This window comes from Pseudophryne corroboree, chromosome 3, assembly GCF_028390025.1.
Source record: "Pseudophryne corroboree isolate aPseCor3 chromosome 3, aPseCor3.hap2, whole genome shotgun sequence".
In the NCBI taxonomy this organism is placed as follows: domain Eukaryota; kingdom Metazoa; phylum Chordata; class Amphibia; order Anura; family Myobatrachidae; genus Pseudophryne; species Pseudophryne corroboree.
The window spans coordinates 628,343,992-628,365,405 of NC_086446.1; the positions used below are offsets into that span (position 1 = coordinate 628,343,992).

At 48.3% G+C, this 21,414-nt stretch overlaps 1 long non-coding RNA gene across 1 annotated transcript in view; it reads left to right on the plus strand.

Annotated features, from left to right (window-relative positions):
- Positions 1–428: 428 nt before the first annotated feature.
- Positions 429–21,414, plus strand: part of LOC135058099 (uncharacterized) — a 107,100-nt gene continuing 86,114 nt past the window's right edge. The window contains exon 1 of the long non-coding RNA XR_010244598.1: positions 429–493. This is a non-coding gene — a long non-coding RNA (uncharacterized LOC135058099). The remainder of the gene's footprint in view (positions 494–21,414) is intronic.

The following is a 21,414-nucleotide window of genomic DNA, read 5'->3' on the forward strand; positions in this document are numbered from 1 at the left end:
CAGAACATTCTCACAGGCAATATGTAATACAGAGCTAATGACTGCTGACAGTTTAACATTAATGAAACCATCCTTGCAACTAATAAGCAATACAGAGAGCACTATCACAATAATTGTGTAAAAAAGGCAGGGCCGGATTAACAATGGGGCGGATGGAGCTGCAGCTCCAGGCCCCCCATTGAAAATAGGCCCACAGGCTCCAATTCAATGCAGCCAGTGATGACAGGAAGAAATATTCCTGTCATCACCAGCAGCACAGCTCCCTCACCTCCCGGCTGCTCGGTAACCTCCATCACAAAGCAGCTGGGCGAAGCTTCGAGTTCCGACCACGTCACCACGAAACTGGCTGGCTGCACCTGCCTCTGAATCGGCCGAGGCTCCGCCCCCTGACCCGTCCGAGGCTCCGCCCCCATACTACCGAAGCTCCGCCCCCGCCCCTGATGTACCGTAGAACTGGCTGCCTCTTCACCATGTACCCTGTCAGAAGAGCAAGGTGGGTGGTGTCAGAACGTCAGTACATATATAATGTACAGTAACAGGACAGGGAGAATAGGGTAAATAATTATATTATAGAGGAGAAGGCAGGAAGCTCAAGTTATATAAATATATAAAGGGGGGATAGTGTGCGTAGGTTAAATAAACATATAAGGGGGAGCAGGCCCACAAGTTAAATATAAAGGGGGTCAGGAGGTGCAATTAAAATATAAAAGGGGTAATGTGGTTATAGCATAAATAAATATATATAACTGGGGCAAGGGACAACATAAATGTGTAAGGGCTCATGTGGCATAAATTAATAAAAGCACATCTTAATATATTATTTAAGATGAGAGTAGCATAAATAAATATACTAGGGGGGCGGGCACAAGGTAAATAAATATATAGGGGGGAAGTACAAGTTAAATTAATATATAAGGGGGATGGCACAAGTTTATAAGGGGGTACAGGAGGCACAATTTAAATAAATATAAATGGGGTGCAGGTAGCAGAAGAATATTATTGGTGGGGGGGGCGCAGGGGCAGTCTATTGGGGGCTTGCTGCATGTGTTAAGGCCCGTACACACTGGCAGACGGACCCGCGATATGTCGGCCGTTCAAGAGAACGGCCGATATATCGCGGGTCCGTCGGCCAGTGTGTACGGCCAATATGTCTGTGAACTCCGTCGTTCACAGACGTATCGCTTCGGCCCCGCAGCACAGCCGACGGCCAATATATCTGCCGATATATTGGCGCGTCGCTGTGTGTGTCCGCCCGTACACATGCTGCTGCAGCGGCCGGCGGTGATTGACAGCTGAACTGGGCGGGTGTGTGTACACGCCCGCCCAGTTCATGACGTCAGCCCCCGACGCATCGGGCAGTGTGTATGCTCAATGCACTGCCCGATCCGTCCATAGATATATCTGCCGATCAATTGATCTGCAGATATATCTACCAGTGTGTACCCACCTTAAGACTCATAAGGGGAGATTCAAATGTTTGAAAAGTCAGTTGGGTGTCTATCTAATAGACAGGAAAAAACAGACACCCAACCGACTTTTCAGACATTTGAATCTCCCCCATAGACTGTGTTTCTTCCACAAGTTTTATGGTGATTTTCTTTAAACAAGGCTGCTGTTGCTGTTGGTTAATGTAGGGTGAGCCTGGTATTGCTTATGTCATAAATGGATTGATAATCTGAAAGTGTATTATAGAGGGGAGGAGCTCTCTCCTATTAAAGGTCATTTATGTGTCATAAAATTATAGATGACTCCATTTATTCACAGCACTGAGGTTGTGGGTTTGATTCCCACTATGTGTCTGTGTGGAGTTTGTATAGTCTTCCCTTGTGTGGGTTTCCTCCGGGTACTCCGATTTCCTCCCACAGGTTGTTTCCTGACATAAATTAACCTTTGTGTGTAAGTGTGTGCGTGTACAGTACATGAGGTAGGGAATATAGAGTGTAAGCTCCACTGGGGCCAGGACTGATATGAATGGCCCGATATTCTCTGTAAAGTGCTGCGGAATATGTGTGCGCTATATAAATAACTGATAATGATAATAATAATAATAATTTTTCTTTGCCAGCAAATGCAGTTCAGTAGTGGTTTTATACAGTGAGACACTAAAATAATTTTATTCTGTGATCTAAGGTGGTCATTCCGACTTGATCGCTAGCTGCTTTCATTCACAGCGCAGCGATCAGGCAAAAAATTGGCACTACTGCGCATGCGTATGCGGCGCAATGCGCACGCGCGTCGTACTATTACAACGAACGATGTAGTTTCACACAAGGTCTAGCGAAGCTTTTCAGTCGCACTGCTGGCCGCAGAGTGATTGACAGGAAGAGGGCGTTTCTGGGTGTCAACTGACCGTTTTCAGGGAGTGAGCGGAAAAACGCAGGCGTGCCAGATAAAAACGCAGGCGTAGCTGGAGAAACAGGGGAGTGGCTGACTGAACGCAGGGCGTGTTTGTGACGTCAAAACAGGAACTAAATAGTCTGAAGTGATCGCAAGCTAGGAGTAGGTCTTGAGCTACTCAGAAACTGCACAAAATTATTTTGTAGCCGCTCTGCGATCCTTTCGTTCGCACTTCTGCTAAGCTAAAATACACTCCCAGTGGGAGGCGGCATAGCGTTTGCACGGCTGCTAATAGCAGAAGCGAGCGAACAACTCGGAATGACCACCTAAGTAATAGCAGTAAGGTGAATGTGACATATATTAATAATACAATGTAGAGCCATAGTTATTGTTGAAGTGCGGTGATAGGTAGCAATAGCCCACTTTAATCTACACTGCTGCTTGTCACATTTTCGTCTCGCCCTATGGTATTGGCCTGCCCCCTCCCAAGCCTAGAGCACCATCGGCGGAATAAATGTTCCAGCCTGTGCTGGACTTATCTTCTAGCTCAGAGGCAGCCTGGGATTCCCTCAGACACTCCTCCCACTCTCCCGTCTCCTCCTTTATTGCATTGAGCAGGAAAACACACCACAGTGCGAGGTGTGCTGTGTATGATCGCGGGGAGCGCAGGCTATGGATTGATAGCTACCCCCCCACCCCAACACTAGTAGTCATAAACTGTTCACCTGTAAGGTGTCTGGGCATAGAAAGAGTGAATTACCAGAGAAAGACCAATGGTAATGCATTTACCTAATTTGTGTTTCCAGAGTGGGCTTATTTAATAACCAGTATTAGCATTCTTGCAGACTTTGAAAGAATAGTTTTCAAGGAGCTCCATTTTCTTATTTCCCTTATTTTTCACAGTGGCTGCGCAGCCTGCAGGGGTAGAGGGGGCAGGCATGGGAACATGTGAGGAGCAGCTGCAATACTGTAGACCTGCTCTGTCTGGCATTTACTGAATGCTGCAGCTGTAAAGTAAGGAGGGTAATAGAGGAGAGGACGGGCCAGAATGTGAGGGATAGCTCAGAGTAATGGAGGAGAGGATGGGGCGGGAGTGTGAGGGAAGGAGCAGGATGATGGAGGAGAGGATGGGGCCGGAGTGTGAGGGAAGGAGCAGGATGATGGAGGAGAGGATGGGGCGGAGTGTGAGGGAAGGAGCAGGGTGATGGAGGAGAGGATGGGGCCGGAGTGTGAGGGAAGGAGCAGGGTGATGGAGTAGAGGATGGGGCCGGAGTGTGAGGGAAGGAGCAGGGTGATGGAGGAGAGGATGGGGCCGGAGTGTGAGGGAAGGAGCAGGGTGATGGAGGAGAGGATTGGGCCGGAGTGTGAGGGAAGGAGCAGGGTGATGGAGGAGAGGATGGGGCCGGAGTGTGAGGGAAGGAGCAGGGTGATGGAGGAGAGGATGGGGCCGGAGTGTGAGGGATAGAGCAGGGTGATGGAGGAGAGGATGGGGCCGGAGTGTGAGGGAAGGAGCAGGATGACGGAGGAGAGGATGGGGCCGGAGTGTGAGGGAAGGAGCAGGATGATGGAGGAGAGGATGGGGCCGGAGTGTGAGGGAAGGAGTAGGATGATGGAGGAGAGGATGGGGCGGAGTGTGAGGGAAGGAGCAGGGTGATGGAGGAGAGGATGGGGCCGGAGTGTGAGGGAAGGAGCAGGGTGATGGAGGAGAGGATGGGGCCGGAGTGTGAGGGAAGGAGCAGGGTGATGGAGGAGAGGATTGGGCCGGAGTGTGAGGGAAGGAGCAGGGTGATGGAGGAGAGGATTGGGGCGGAGTGTGAGGGAAGGAGCAGGGTGATGGAGGAGAGGATTGGGCCGGAGTGTGAGGGAAGGAGCAGGGTGATGGAGGAGAGGATGGGGCCGGAGTGTGAGGGATAGAGCAGGTGATGGAGGAGAGGATGGGGCCGGAGTGTGAGGGATAGAGCAGGTGACGGAGGAGAGGATTGGGCTGGAGTGTGATGGAAGGAGCAGAGTGATGGAGGAGAGGATTGGGCCGGAGTGTGAGGGAAGGAGCAAAGTGATGGAGGAGAGGATGGGGCCGGAGTGTGATGGATGGAGTAGAGTGATGGAGGAGAGGATGGTGCTGGAGTGTGAGGGAAGGAGCAGGGTGATGGAGGAGAGGATAGGGCCGGAGTGTGAGGGAAGGAGCAGAGTGATGGAGGAGAGGATGGGGCCGGAGTGTGAGGGAAGGAGCAAAGTGATGGAGGTGAGGATGGGGCCAGAGTGTGAGGGAAGGAGAGGATGGGGCCGGAGTGTGAGGGAAGGAGCAAAGTGATGGAGGAGAGGATGGGGCCGGAGTGTGAGGGAAGGAGCAAAGTGATGGAGGAGAGGATGGGGCCGGAGTGTGAGGGAAGGAGCAAAGTGATGGAGGAGAGGATGGGGCCGGAGTGTGAGGGAAGGAGCAAAGTGATGGAGGAGAGGATGGGGCCGGAGTGTGAGGGAAGGAGCAAAGTGATGGAGGAGAGGATGGGGCCGGAGTGTGAGGGAAGGAGCAAAGTGATGGAGGAGAGGATGGGGCCGGAGTGTGAGGGAAGGAGCAGAGTGATGGAGGAGAGGATGGGGCCGGAGTGTGAGGGAAGGAGCAGAGTGATGGAGGAGAGGATGGGGCCGGAGTGGGAGGGAAGGAGCAGAGTGATGGAGGAGAGGATGGGGCCGGAGTGTGAGGGAACGAGCAAAGTGATGGAGGAGAGGATGGGGCCGGAGTGTGAGGGAAGGAGCAGAGTGATGGAGGAGAGGATGGGGCCGGAATGTGATGGATGGAGTAGAGTGATGGAGGAGAGGAGGCGTCGGAGTGTGAGGGATGGAGCAGGTGATGGAGGAGAGGATGGGGCCAGAGTGTGAGGGATGGAGCTGGTGATGGAGGAGAGGATGGGGCTGGAGTGTGAGGGAAGGAGCAGAGTGATGGAGGAGAGGATGGTGCTGGAGTGTGAGGAAAGGAGCAGGGTGATGGAGGAGAGGATAGGGCCGGAGTGTGAGGGAAGGAGCAGGGTGATGGAGGAGAGGATGGGGCCAGAGTGTGAGGGATAGAGCAGGTGACGGAGGAGAGGATGGGGCTGGAGTGTGAGGGAAGGAGCAGGGTGATGGAGGAGAGGATGGGGCCGGAGTGTGAGGGAAGGAGCAGAGTGATGGAGGAGAGGATGGGGCCGGAGTGTGATGGATGGAGTAGAGTGATGGAGGAGAGGATGGTGCCGGAGTGTGAGGGAAGGAGCAGGGTTATGGAGGAGAGGATAGGGCCGGAGTGTGAGGGAAGGAGCAGGGTGATGGAGGAGAGGATGGGGCCGGAGTGTGAGGGATAGAGCAGGTGACGGAGGAGAGGATTGGGCTGGAGTGTGATGGAAGGAGCAGAGTGATGGAGGAGAGGATGGGGCCGGAGTGTGAGGGAAGGAGCAAAGTGATGGAGGAGAGGATGGGGCCGGAGTGTGAGGGAAGGAGCAAAGTGATGGAGGAGAGGATGGGGCCGGAGTGTGAGGGAAGGAGCAAAGTGATGGAGGAGAGGATGGGGTCGGAGTGTGAGGGAAGGAGCAAAGTGATGGAGGAGAGGATGGGGACGGAGTGTGAGGGAAGGAGCAGAGTGATGGAGGAGAGGATGGGGCCGGAGTGTGAGGGAAGGAGCAGAGTGATGGAGGAGAGGATGGGGCCGGAGTGTGAGGGAAGGAGCAGAGTGATGGAGGAGAGGATGGGGCCGGAGTGTGAGGGAACGAGCAAAGTGATGGAGGAGAGGATGGGGCCGGAGTGTGAGGGAAGGAGCAGAGTGATGGAGGAGAGGATGGGGCCGGAGTGTGATGGATGGAGTAGAGTGATGGAGGAGAGGAGGCGTCGGAGTGTGAGGGATGGAGCAGGTGATGGAGGAGAGGATGGGGCCAGAGTGTGAGGGATGGAGCAGGTGATGGAGGAGAGGATGGGGCTGGAGTGTAAGGGAAGGAGCAGAGTGATGGAGGAGAGGATGGGGCCGGAGTGTGAGTGAAGGAGCAGAGTGATGGAGGAGAGGAGGCGCCGGAGTGTGATGGATGGAGTAGAGTGATGGAGGAGAGGAGGCGCCGGAGTGTGATGGATGGATTAGAGTAATGGAGGAGAGGAGGCGCCGGAGTGTGAGGGATGGAGCAGGTGATGGAGGAGAGGATGGGGCCAGAGTGTGAGGGATGGAGCAGGTGATGGAGGAGAGGATGGGGCTGGAGTGTAAGGGAAGGAGCAGAGTGATGGAGGAGAGGATGGGGCTGGAATGTGAGGGAAGGAGAAGAGTGATGGAGGAGAGGATGGGGCCGGAGTGTGAGGGAAGGAGCAGGTGATGGAGGAGAGGATGGGGCTGGAGTGTAAGGGAAGGAGCAGAGTGATGGAGGAGAGGATGGGGCTGGAATGTGAGGGAAGGAGCAGAGTGATGGAGGAGAGGATGGGGCCGGAGGAGGTAGGGGGGTATGTGGGTCATGAGGCAAAGTCTCAGCTTTAGTACATTTTTATATGCAATCAGACCATCCAAATGCCCCTTACACGCCTTCAGATACATTCATATGCCCATATATGTCACCACACACTTCCATTTGCCCCTTACTGTATATACCATTAACCCAACCCCATGCCATCAGACCTCGTCCCCTCATAGACTCTACCCCCTATTTAGGGCTACTTCAGAAATGTCCCTGGCTGGTTTTCCATCCCAATCTGCCCCTGTTTAACTGTGGTGTGTGTGTGTGTGTGTGTGTGTGTGTGTGTGTGTGTGTGTGTGTCAGTAAGTGGTGTCTGTCAGTAAGGAGTATCTGTGTCAGTAAGTGTGACTGGCAGTATGTTTGTCAGCAAGTGGAATCTGTATCAGGAAGGGGTGTCTGTTAGTAAGTGCTATCTGTAATGGATGTCTGTGTCAATAAGGGTGTCTGTTTATGTAAGTGTGTTTGTGTCAGTAAGGGGTGTCAGTGTCAGTAAGGGTCTCTGTGTCAGTAAGGGTCTCTGTGTCAGTAAGGATGTCTGTGTCTGTAAGGGCTGTTTGTGTCAGTAAGTGTGTTTGCATCATTTAGCGTGCCTGTGTCAGTAAGTGTGCCTGTGTCAGTGCATTTGTGTCAGTAAGTGGAATCTGTGTTAGTAAGGGGAATCTCTATCAGTAAGTGGTATCTGACAGTAAGGAGTATTTATGCCTGTATGTTTGTGTCAGTAAATTGTATCTTAACCAGTAATGGGTGTCTGTCATTAAGTATGAATGTGCCAATAAATGATGTGTGTGTCCATAAGGGGTATCTGTCAGTAAGTGGTGTCTGTGTCTATTAATGTGTGTATCAGTAAGTGTCTGTAAGATGTGTCAGTGTGTATGTGTCAGTAAGTCTGTGAAAGTGGTGTGTGTGTGTGTGTGTGTGTGTGTGTCTGTATCAGTGTGTCTGTCAGAAAGTGGTGTCTGTGTTGATAAGTGTGTCCCAGGAGCCCTCAGTTGCCGGTCTACTCTGTATTGCCCCTATCTTTTCTAATCTTTCCACATATGCTCTGTATTGCCCCATCTTTGCTCCCCTTTACACCCACTTTGCATGATGCTCTATGTATTATATGACAGTCACTGCGATGCTCCCTGTATGATATGGTGGTCACTGATGCAATGTATTATATGGTGGTCACAAACTTTTTCTTGTTATAGTTAACTATTAAGTGGTTTAAGGTAAGCACTAGCTACTGTATGACCTCCACGGCGATAGCCAGACTCATGGCACAGACCACACCCCCTATTTATACCACACTCACACCAAACTGGTCACATCACTAGTCACACCACCACAGCGATTATCACACCTCCTTCCGAGGCACACAATAGGCCCTTCATAAATTTCAGCTCCAGGCCCATGTGGACCTTAATCTGGCACTGAAAAAAGGGCTCTTCACTATTCAACTCCAACCCAGCTCTGAAGGGCACTTTACAACACAGATCCCCAAATCTCTGGTGGCTTTCTAAAGAAGACCCATTATTAGTGATTTTATAATGCATGTCTCAGGTGTCCAAGCAGATTAGTTACCACTCCCATGGTCCATTCCTGTCTCACAGACACTGTAGAAGAGGTTTGGTTGTCTTGGGAAGCTGCCATACTCAGTAGATAGCTCAGTACAATGCATTATCTCCAAGGCTGCACTGACTGACACAGGGCCGGTGCAAGGTTTCTGGGCACCCTATGCATAGCTTTGGTCTATCACCCCCCAGCACCCAATTGCATAAAAATTGTCCTCTAGGTTGGCAGGTTACAAATAAATAAAATAGAAATTACATTCCAACTGTTTCTTCAACTGGTCAGTTTGCAGAGTTTGAGTTTGCACAAATAGGGGTAAATTTACTAAGAATCGTATTTTCCCGTTTGAGGTCAAAGTTCAATCACGAATGACATCGAAAGTGTAAATATGCAACTTTTTGAATTGATTACGACTAATTTACTAAGCTGCCGTATTCTGCATTTTCGGGTTTTCCGATGTCGATGTCATTCGTTTTTTTTGGCAGTGTTTTGCGTGAGTGACTTGTAAAACACTGCCGACTTTAATACAATGAATCTCGGCCGGATCTGAGAGATCCGTGCTGGGCTTCATTGTGCACCTTGTAAAAAAAAAAAAAATGTTTAAATGTAAAAAAAAAATTGCGTGGGGTCCCCCCTCCTAAGGCAAACCAGCCTCGGGCTCTTTGAGCCGATCCTGGTTGCAGAAATATGGGGAAAAAATGGACAGGGGTTCCCCCATATTTAAACAACCAGCATCGGGCTCTGCGCCTGGTCCTGGTTCCAAAAATACGGGGGACAAAAAGCGTAGGGGTCCCCCGTATTTTTGAAACCAGCACCGGGCTCCACTAGCTGGACAGATAATGCCACAGCCGGGGGTCACTTTTATACAGTGCCTTGTGGCCGTGGCATCAAATATCCAACTAGTTACCCCTGGCCAGGGTACCCTGGGGGAGTGGGGACCCCTTCAATCAAGGGGTCCCCCCCCAGCCACCCAAGGGCCAGGGGTGAAGCCCGAGGCTGTCCCCCCCATCCAATGGGCTGCGGATGGGGGGCTGATAGCCTTTGTTCAAAGTGAATGATATTGTTTTTAGTAGCAGTACTACAAGGCCCATCAAGCCTCCCCCGCAAGCTGGTACTTGGAGAACCACAAGTACCAGCATGCGGCGGAAAAATGGGCCCGCTGGTACCTGTAGTACTACTACTAAAAAAATACCCCAATAAAGACAACACACACACACCTTGAAAGTATAACTTTAATACATCCATCCACACCTCCATATACACTTACCTTATGTTCCCACGCAGGTCGGTCCTCTTCTCCAGTAGAATCCATGGTGTACCTGTTGAAAAAATTATACTCACATAATCCAGTGTCTTAGGCTCCTCTGTAAATCCTTTTGTAATCCACGTACTAGTAAAAATAAAAAAACGGATACCCGACCTCGCACTGAAAGGGGACCCATGTTTTCACATGGGTCCCCTTTCCCCGAATGACTGGAACCCCCTCTGACTTAAGTCCAAGAAGGTTCCATCAGCCAATCAGGGAGCGCCACGTTTGGCACCCTCCTGATTGGCTGTGTGCTCCTGTACTGTATGACAGGCGGCACACGGCAGTGTTACAATGTAGCGCCTATGCGCTCCATTGTAACCAATGGTGGGAACTTTTTGCTCGGCGGTTGACCGAGAGTAACCTCACCGCTGAGCAAAAAGTTCCCACCATTGGTTACAATGGAGCGCATAGGCGCTACATTGTAACACTGCCGTGTGCCGCCTGTCAGACAGTACAGGAGCACACAGCCGATCAGGAGGGTGCCACAACGTGGCGCTCCCTGATTGGCTGAAGAAACCCACTTAGACATCAGTCAGAGGGGGTTTCTGGCATTCGGGGAAAGGGGTCCCATGTGAAAACATGGGTCCCCTTTCAGTTCGTGGTCAGGTGTCCCGTTTTTTTATTTTTACAAGTACGTGGATTACAAATGGATTATCCGAGGAGCCCTCTACACTGGATTTGGTGAGTAGGATTTTTTCAACAGGTACACCATGGATTCTACTGGAGGAGAGGACCGACCCTCGTGTGAACATAAGGTAAGTATGTGTATATGGTGGTGTGTATGTATGTATTAAAGTTATACTTTCAAGGTGTGTGTGTATTGTCTTTATTGGGGTATTTTTTTAGTAGTAGTACTACAGGTACCAGCGGGCCCGGTTTTCCGCTGCATGCTGGTACTTGTGGCTCTCCAAGTATCAGCTTGCGGGGGAGGCTTGCTGGGACTTGTAGTACTGCTACTAAAAACAATATTCATTACTTTCAACAAAGGCTTTCAGCCCCCCATCCGCAGCCCATTGGATGGGGGGGACAGCCTTGGGCTTCACCCCTGGCCCTTGGGTGGCTGGGGGGGGGGAGACCCCTTGATTGAAGGGGTCCCCACTCCCCCAGGGTACCCCGGCCAGGGGTGACTAGTTGGATATTTGATGCCACGGCCGCAAGGCACTGTATAAAAGTGACCCCCGGCTGTGGCATTATCTGTCCAGCTAGTGGAGCCCGGTGCTGGTTTCAAAAATACGGGGGACCCCTACGCTTTTTGTCCTCCGTATTTTTGGAACCAGGACCAGGCGCAGAGCCCGGTGCTGGTTGCTTAAATATGGGGGAACCCCTGTCAATTTTCCCCCCATATTTTTGCAACCAGGGCCGGCTCAAAGAGCCCGAGGCTGGTTTGGTTAAGGAGGGGGGACCCCACGCAATTTTTTTTGGAAAAATTATAACATTTCCCACCCCTTCCCACTGATAAACATGCACGGATCTCATGGATCCGTGCATGCCTATACAAACACGGGATAAAAAAGCAGGTCTGTTTTTTTTTAGCACTTTTTCACGATTTGTATTTTAGCACGGCAGTGTTTGGCTATTGTCGGCAGTGTTTGTGTTTTGCACTTTTTAGTAAATGACCGATTTCTACCAAATTGCAGGCGTATTTGACCGATGGTGTATTGATTCGTGATTTTTTCCAAGGACTTCCAAAATATTACGAATGCCCTCATCACTGCCGTGATTTTTGCTTAGTAAATTACCGAGATGACACTTTGAAGAAAAAACGGCATCTCGGTCAAAATCGGGACCTTAGTAAATATACCCCATAGTATGAGTTGCATTGTATACTGTACATTATCTGTGGTGATGGGAGGCAGCAGGGACTGTGTACTGTGCATTATCTGTAGTGATGGGAGGCAGCAGGGCAGCGCCGGCCCTAGGAATAGACAAACCAGGCAAATGCCTAGGGGCACAAGCAGCTTCTGCTGATTAAAAGTACATGTGTGTGACTGCGGCTCTATCTGCATACGAAATGCATTACTAATGTGCGGCATTATGTGTATAAGGTGTACTACAGTACTTTGTAGCGTAACGTATAGAAGGGGCACTACTGTGTGGTCTAATGTGAATAAAGAGCAATATGATGGGGTGTAATGTGAATAAGGGGCACTACTGTGAGGAGTAATGTGGTACTACTGTGTGATGTAACATGATTAAGAGACACTATTGCATGATATAATGTGAATAAAGTTGCAGTACTGTGTGTCATAATTTCAAGTGGCCATGCCCCTTCCCAGCAAGAACACGTACCGTTTTGGGCTGCGCACTGAATGTGCACACTGTTCCTATTTAAAATATAGGGGGTAGGAGCACCAAAATGAGGACTGCCATGGGTGAGGGGTGATGGTGCTGGGAAAAGGGTACAGGGTCAGAGGCAGAACTAGCGTCTGTGCAAGGCGGTACCAGTCAAAATCTTGCCTAGGGCATCATATTGGTTAGGGCCGGCACTGCAGCAGGGACTGTATACTGTACATTATCTGTGATGATGGGAGACAGCAGGGACTGTATACTGTACATTATCTGTGATGATGGGAGACAGCAGGGACTGTATACTGTACATTATCTGTGATGGGAGGCAGCAAGGACTGTATACTGTACATTATCTGTGATGATGGGAGGCAGCAGGGACTGTATACTGTACATTGGCCCTCATTCCGAGTTGATCGGTCGCAAGGCGAATTTAGCAGAGTTACACACGCTAAGCCGCCGCCTACTGGGAGTGAATCTTAGCTTCTTAAAATTGCGACCGATGTATTCGCAATATTGCGATTACAAACTACTTAGCAGTTTCTGAGTAGCTCCAGACTTACTCTGCCTGTGCGATCATTTCAGTGCTTGTCGTTCCTGGTTGACGTCACAAACACACCCAGCGTTCGCCCAGGCACTCCCACCGTTTCCCCGGCCACTCCTGCGTTTTTTCCGGAAACGGTAGCGTTTTCAGCCACACGCCCCTGAAACGCTGTGTTTCCGCCCAGTAACACCCATTTCCTGTCAATCACATTACGATCGCCGGAGCGAAGAAAAAGCCGTGAGTAAAATTACTTTCTTCATAGTAAAGTTACTTGGCGCAGTCGCAGTGCGAACATTGCGCATGCGTACTAAGCGGATTTTCACTGCGATGCGATGAAAAATACCGAGCGAACAACTCGGAATGAGGGCCATTATCTGTGATGATGGGAGGCAGCAGGGACTGTATACTGTACATTATCTGTGGTAATGGGAGGCAGCAGGCACCAGGGGTGGATTTAGAGATAAGCGCACACCTATCACAACAGTGGGACACCTTACAGGGACAGTATGTGCATGTCCTCCCTGTTTACACTCCATTCAAGGTATCACATGGTACAGTGGAAATATTTAGCCGTTACTGATACTTTTGGGCTGACAGTACCAATACAAGCATCCAAGTGCCGCCCCCAAACAAGTGCCGCCCCTAGGCATGTGTCTTACGTGCCTAATGGTAAATTTGTCATTGGCAGGGACTGTATACTGGGGGTCATTCTGAGCAGAGCGAACGGGTCCCTGCTGCGCATGCCAGACGGCTGAAGGCCGTTGCAGGGATGCGATCGGGTAAATTAGTGTTGACATGGTTCAGGGTTTTCTCATATAGCTAGATATACAGTAGCGATTTTCTCAACCCTGCTTCTGCTAAAAATTGCATGTGAAGAGCCGCCCAGAAAGGTAAAAGATGCCCACTATGCAATTGCAAAATTGTGATACATACGCAGAAATCGAGTACCATCGACAGTTGCAGCTTACCCAGGGTTACTCAAAATAACGAGAATGCAGTCGCACTGGGCACTATGTTTTTAGTCGCAATAAACTGCAACTGACGTCAGATACACGCCACGAAAACGGCCATGATCAACCTGCATATTTCTAACCACTCCCCACAAACGCCATGTTAACACCCACAAACGGTCACTACTTGTCAATCAAACTGCGATCGCATGTCACTAAATTTAGCCTACGTACAAGCGTAATGCATTCAAAGCACATGCGCAGTCTGCTGATAATCATCCGAATTTAATCCAAATTGCAGTGTAAAAATAAAGCAGCCAGTATTTACCCTGCACAGGAACAAAATAACCCACCCAAATCTAATGGGCCCTATACATTGGCAGATCCGCTGCCGAGTTGCCCGACGGCGTATACGGCCGACGGGTGACCCAGCGGCGGGGGGACAGTGACGGGGGGAGTGAAGTTACTTCACTCCCCCCCCCACACGGCTCCATAGAAATGCAGGCAAATATGGACGAGATCGTCCATACTGGCCTGCGTGCACAGCCGACGGGACAGCTGCGATAAACGAGAACGGGGCCGCGCATCGTTCATCGCTGGAGCCTCCACACTGCACGATATGAACGTTATCTCGTTCATTAATGAACGAGATCGTTCATATCGTGCAGTGATGTCGGCCAGTGTGTAGGGCCTATTACTCTCTTTGCAAATGTTATATCTGCACATAGGCCCTCATTCCGAGTTGTTCGCTCGCTAGCAGATTTTAGCAGCATTGCACACGCTAGGCCGCCGCCCTCTGGGAGTGTATCTTAGCTTAGCAGAATAGCGAACGAAAGATTAGCAGAATTGCAAATAGAAAATTCTTAGCAGTTTCTTAGTAGCTCGAGACTTACTCCTACACTGCGATCAGCTCAGCCCGTTTCATTCCTGGTTTGACGTCACAAACACACCCTGCGTTCGGCCAGCCACTCCCCCGTTTCTCCAGACACTCCCGCGTTTTATCCTGGCATGCTTGCGTTTTTCCGCACACTCCCAGAAAACGGTCAGTTTCCGCCCAGAAACACCCACTTCCTGTCAATCACGCTCCGATCACTTCAACGATGAAAATTCTTCGGTCGGACGTGAGTAAATCGACTAAGTTTTGTGCTAAAATACTTAGGGCATGCGCACTGCGTACCATGCGCATGCGCATTTTTGTCTTAATCGCTCTGTTGTGAAAATCGGCAATGAGCGAACAACTCGGAATGACCCCCATGGTTTTGCCTAACTGCTAACAAATTTGCTGCTGCGATCAGTTCTGAATTACCCCCTATATCTATTGGTGGGTCTTACACGGAACAATGTGAATCTCATCTACCAGCAAATAGAATAGATGCTTGATAATTAAGTAAACCTGTTATTTACAAAGGATATAGTGGACAGGTGGTGATTAGGTAAAAGGGAGATCATAAAAATTTCTCCATGTGGTGCATCAATACTAGGGGGTGTATTCAATAAGAGTCGGATCCATTCCGACATGCATGTGTCGGAAAGGGTCCGACAACCCCTATTCAAAGAGTGCCCAAACCCGACTGTCGGATTTGAGCCTAATCCGACTGTCGCATTTGGCCGGCGTCCGTGCAGCTAATGTCACAGACAGGGCTGTTATTGATTTTTGAAAATGACATTTTCTTAAATAAGCCCTAACATATACCTCACGCCAACCGGCTTCCTTCGCCCCTGCCGCCCTGTGTGATACATCGTGTGCAGGAGCCGCCTCGCTGAGACAGTGTGGTGAGAGCGAGGCGGACGGGAAATTCCCTGAGGCAGGTGAAACAAAATCCCTGATAATTGGATAGCCCCTGGCGATTTAATTACCCGCTGTAATTGACCGTGGGTTATTGGATACCCTCTAAATAGTTTAAATAAATGTATCTGTTCATATTACTTTTTATCTTAAATTGCATTAAAGCTAGAAGATTTAAAGACTGAAAAATAATTTGGAGGTGATCCTTGGATAAATGGGATTAATGAACCATCCTATTGTCTGTGAAATATACTGCAGCAGATGGTAGCTTTTATTACAGTAGTTTATATAGCTTAATTTAACAATGATGTACTGTAGAAACCCGTATAGTTTTAAATTAATTGAAAAAAAAAATACTGATCAGACAATACTATTATAATGCTCTCAGTCTGTACTATTTCTCCTAAATGCCCTACTGTATATTGATGAGTAGTGAATTGCTCTTGGTAGATGCTCATGGATTCACTTTCATGAATAATTAGACATACTGGGCAGTATTCAATTCTTTTCACCCCCTTCCACACCCGTTCTGTTTCTGCTGACGGGTGTGGTATAATCATTTCAGCTCACTACCCCTGGGGTAGGGAGGGTGCCCAACCCTTTACGCAGCTAAACCTGATTATTGTGGGCCCGATATGCGCGATAACGGGGATCACTTTAGAATAGAGATTGGGTGTGATATATTATTTGAATACCGCCCTCTGATAGTCTGATCCAATGCTGATGGGTGTGGTCTGTTAGATAGACAGTTAAGAGGTCGACATTTAATAGGTAGACACCACAGGGTAGAAATATAAAACGTGACAGTAAAAAGGTCGACAGGGTCAAAAAGTCGACATAAAAAAAGGTGGACACAAAAAGTCAACTTACATATTTTACCCAAATTTGTTAAAAGGTGTCCCCTTGCTGGTTCGCTTTGCTCGCCACGCTTCAGGCACGGTGGCTTGCTCTGCTCCACTTCACTCACCACATGTTTCAGGACTCTTGTCCCTTTGTCAAGACATGCCTTGAAATAGGGACAGGAGTCCCGAAACATGTTGGCATAGCAGTTCTCAGATAACCCACATTATAGGGTATGGTAGTTCTTTATGCACATCCTGTTGTGCCCATATTCTGAGTTTGGACACTATGGGGTATATGCAATTGTGGTCGAATTGCCGCAAATGTCGAAAAACGGGGCATTTTCGACACAAAAAAATGATTCGACAATGCATTACAGTACTTTTCGACAAAAAAACGGGCGTTTCAAATTCGACTTTTTGCAATTCGACAGTAGTCAAATTCGACATGTCTGCAATGGTAAAAATGCGGCTTTTCAACAAAAGTATATTAAATTGAAGAATGTTGATTCGACAACAGTGCTTTTCGACAGTCATTTCATCAATTTCAGTCCGCCTCATTTTGCTGGCGGGATCTAATAAAAAATTTTAAAAACATGTTTTTTTGTGTTTTTTTTTTATTGCTAATAGCATATCTATTTATATTAGAAGGGATTATGTACTTGGTTTGTCTATTAGGAGCCACAAGTATTATTTATATATTTTTTAAAAGAAAAATGCATGGGGTCCCCCCTCCTAAGCATAACCAGCCTCGGGCTCTTTGAGCCGGTCCTGGTTGTAAAAATACAGGAAAAAAAAGACACGACGTGGCGCTCCCTGATTGGCTGAAGGGATCCTCTGTGACAGGAGTCACGGGGGGTCTCAGCAGTCGGGGAAAGGGGTCCCATGTGTAAACCACCAAGAAAGCTCCTATCAGGAGCGAATTTAAGAGAATCCCTTTTATCACTATATCCAAGGTTGTGATTCTCCACACACAAATCTATTAATGGCAAATAAGCCTGTTTTATATATTTGTTATCCCTGATGAAGTAGATAAGACGAAACGCGTTGAGTTTGTCAGTCAGGAGTTTCCAGCATAGTTTGTGAAGATACTCCCTCTTAAGCTCGCACCTTGAAAAAGGTGAGGGAGTATCTAGAGTTAAAGACCACACAACGAACATACTGGTTATCCTTTATTGTCATCATTTTAAACACATCTTTGTGAACACTATATGAGGAATTTTATGTGAAAACTGTATTTGTTTTAACATGTGTTATTAAAACAATTTTTTACTAATTGGCCTTGGGCCTCTTGTTTGGGTGACCATCTTGGTGAGGGGTGTCCGTTACAGGTTCCCAGATACAAATCTTCTCCAGTATTCAATTCTGACTTATGGAAACAACACTGGAAGAATCATTGTAGATGCAGTCTTATTTAGCACACTTGGGAAACTGTTTTTTATTCTGTATGCTATTGAGGTCCTCCAACAGGGACCTCTCCCGTTGTGCTGCTTTGAACTTGGCGCAAGATAAAGATACTGTTGTGTTTTTCGTATATATATATATATATATATATGTGTGTGTGTGTGTGTGTTTATACAGTATGTGTGTGTATATTATATATATAATGTATATGTATATTATATATACGTCTATCAAGACCCCTTGATGAAGTCAGATAGACGAAACGCGTTGGGTGTACCCAGGGCCGAAATTAGGAGTTTTGGCACCCGGGGCAAGCCATTAACTTAGCGCCCCCCACCCCCACCCCACGCGCGCGCGCGCGCGTGTGTGTGTGTGTGTGTGTATGTGTATATATATATATATATATATATAGTAGCAAAAGGTGCGGCACTGAAGCTGATTCTCTGTAATTAAGAGACACACACGGTCCTGCATTTGAAACACAGGACCGTGTGTGTCTCTTAATTACAGAGAATCAGCTTTAATGCCGCACCTTTTGCTTCTGTATCTGCTTACACCTGTGAGGGCACCAGCAAAATAATTCATACTACACTGGGAGTACCGGACCTTTGGTTACACAATGTATATATCTCTCTCTCTAAACTTCATAAGGGCAAAGGGGATCGCTAGGCATTTTCATAATTTTTATTTTCATTTTTTATTTATTTGGGCTACGGATGAAGGAGAAATAAAATAATAACCCATATATTAATACATACATAAAATCACACACCAATACAAAATACATACTGTCACGCACACATACATTCACTCACTCACATACATACATACATACATACATACATACATATAATCACACACCTGTACAAACACATGTATACTGACACATATGTATAGTGACACATACAGATGGGATGTAGTTATGTGACCGCTGGTCACAGTACCTCCCCCTATATCCCGCCCCCTCACAATCCCGACGGTCGGCATGCCGACCAACAGGGACCACTCCCACCCCAGCGTGGCGAGCACAGCGAGCCCGCAAAGAGGCTTGCTGCGCTCGCCACCCCCCCTTCCCCTCGACGGCATTCCGCTCCCGGGATACCAGCGTCAGTATGCCCGGTCACGCATACCACACCCATACAGATATGTAGTCACACACCTATTCACATACAATCACACACATGCACACATTCATACATACATATAGCAGTCACAGAAACATACAGTTCCCCTTCCCTGAGTTATACTCACTGTTTAGGCTGTGCTGCTCTTCTCCCCTCCTCTCTCCCATGCTGTTGCTGGCTGGCATGGCACTGTGTGTACAGTGCCGTTTAGCCCCGCCCCCTTTTCGGAAATTCTGTTCACTGCAGCAGTGGCTGCAATTATTAAAGTAACTGGCAGTGGGGTGAGCAGAGGAAGGGGGTGGGGGGTTAGTCATTTGTCCCCTGTGCCCCATCTTAATGCTTCTCTGCTGTACCGATCACTGCACGCTGCAGTGTTGAAACTGAAAATAAAGTACAGCTCCCGGCAGCAAGGGCTGCTGGGAGATGTAGTTTATTTTAGTGTCATCTCTACGATGCGGTGAGAGTGCCTGATGGCTAGGCGGGAACTTGCAGAGTCTGGAGCTCGTTAGGGGGGATTAGTGACAGTCTCGGCGCCCTCTCGAGTCTGGCGCCAAGGTCACATGCCCCCCCCTAGTTTCGGCTCTGCACGGTGTACCTCATTGACTCTTCACATTAAGATAAGCTCCAAGTTCTCATTTTATAGCTATCTATTGTCTATTTTATCTTTACTCTATATATATATATATTTTTATATCGTTTTTATACTGAATCCCCCCTTTTTTTAATATGTCCCCTAAAATGTTTTTTATATATGTTTATTGGTTCTTACCTCTGTGTCTAGAATAAAAATTATTGTTATATATACTGCTAAAACAAACGTATCTTGCCTTATCTTGCTTAAATCAATATTAAGATATACTTTTCAGTTTTTAAATTCCTCAGTTTTATCACCACTCTTCATACCTTTTAGCCTTCTTCTTAACTAAGGGGGTCATTCCGAGTTGTTCGCTCTGTAAATTTCTTCGCATCGCAGCGATTTTCCGCTTAGTGCGCATGCGCAATGTCCGCACTGCGACTGCGCCAAGTAAATTTGCTATGCAGTTAGGAATTTTACTCACGGTTTTTTCTTCGTTCTGGTGATCGTAATGTGATTGACAGGAAGTGGGTGTTTCTGGGCGGAAACTGGCCGTTTTATGGGAGTGTGTGAAAAAACGCTACCGTTTCTGGGAAAAACGCGGGAGTGGCTGGAGAAACGGAGGAGTGTCTGGGCGAACGCTGGGTGTGTTTGTGACGTCAAACCAGGAACGACAAGCACTGAACTGATCGCACTGGCAGAGTAAGTCTCGAGTTACTCAGAAACTGCACAGAGATGTCTTATCGCAATATTGCGAATCTTTCGTTCGCAATTTTAAGAAGCTAAGATTCACTCCCAGTAGGCGGCGGCTTAGCGTGTGCAAAGCTGCTAAAAGCAGCTTGCGAGCGAACAACTCGGAATGACCCCCTAAATAATGTTATAAACACTGTTGGTCGCTGTCACCCCTATTCCTACATCCATATCCTTTCTTATAGCATTTCACCGATGCTTAATACTTAGGGGTTAGCTGACACCCTAAAATATTAAGGGAGTGTTTTATACAGGTCAATCAGTGACTTCTTATACGATTGTTGTTCACAAGCGCAAGTGGCGCCCTACCTCTATTGCTTATATGGGTTCACTACGGTATGCCGGCGGTCGGGCTCCCAGCGACCAGCATACCGGCGCCGGGAGCCCGACCGCCGGCTTACCGACAGTGTGGTGAGCGCAAATGAGCCTCTTGCGGGCTCGCTGCGCTCACCACGCTACGGGCACGGTGGCGCGCTGCTATTTTATTCTCCCTCCAGGGGGGTCGTGGACCCCCACGAGGAAGAATAAGTTTCGGTATGCCGGCTGTCGGGATCCCGGCGCCGGTATACTGTGCGCCGGGATCCCGTCAGTCGGCATACTGAAGACCACCCGCTTATATACACATGCACACACACATGCATACATACATACATACAGGGACGGATTGGGAAACAAAAGTGGCCCTGGAAGAGTTTCTCGAAGTGGCCTCATGTGGGTGGCACCAAACCAACTATAGGTGGAGCCAATACCAAAGTAGGCGGGATTACTTCAAAATGTAATGTAGGCGGCATTACACCAACAAAAGGCAGAGCATGTCAAATTAGCTGGACCTAACACATTAAAAGTTTAGAAAGTATTATGTTGTAGCAGGAGTAGTTAAGAAATTAAAACTGGGGTGACATTTAATCCTCTGCACACTCATATCTCAGTCCATCTCTTTCATTTTTCTCGGATTCTAAGGGATCAATTCAGTTCAACACATATGGAATAGCGCTGGGAGGGAGCTCCTGGTGCTATTCAATTCAGAGCGATGCTGTCCCTGACTAGATGATTTCTTCTTGCACTCTTCCAAGGGTGCGTTCCGAAATTCAACAAAACTAGGTCCGCAATGCTGCTTTGTGACCTAACGCTGTGCAAACAGCACCATGGCGAGGCAGTTTATTCGGAGAATGCCCGTTCTCGCGATTAAACACCTTATTTAGTCCGGGAATACGTGTATTCTCAGACTTAGCATCGCGCTGCATTGGGTAGCTCCAGAAGCTCCCTCCCGATGCTATCCAATCCGCGTTGAATTGAATTAACCCCTTAGTCTATCTCCCCCACTAAGTCCATATGTTTGCTTTCTTAGTCCATCTTTTGCGTGCGTCTCCTCCTCCCTCTCAGTCCATCTCCTGCATGTTTCTCCCAACCTCTCTTTTCTCATTTTCACACCTATATCATTCTCCCTTCTGCATGTTTCCTTCTGTCTGTTCACTGACCACCTACTTCCTTACTCCTTCTGCA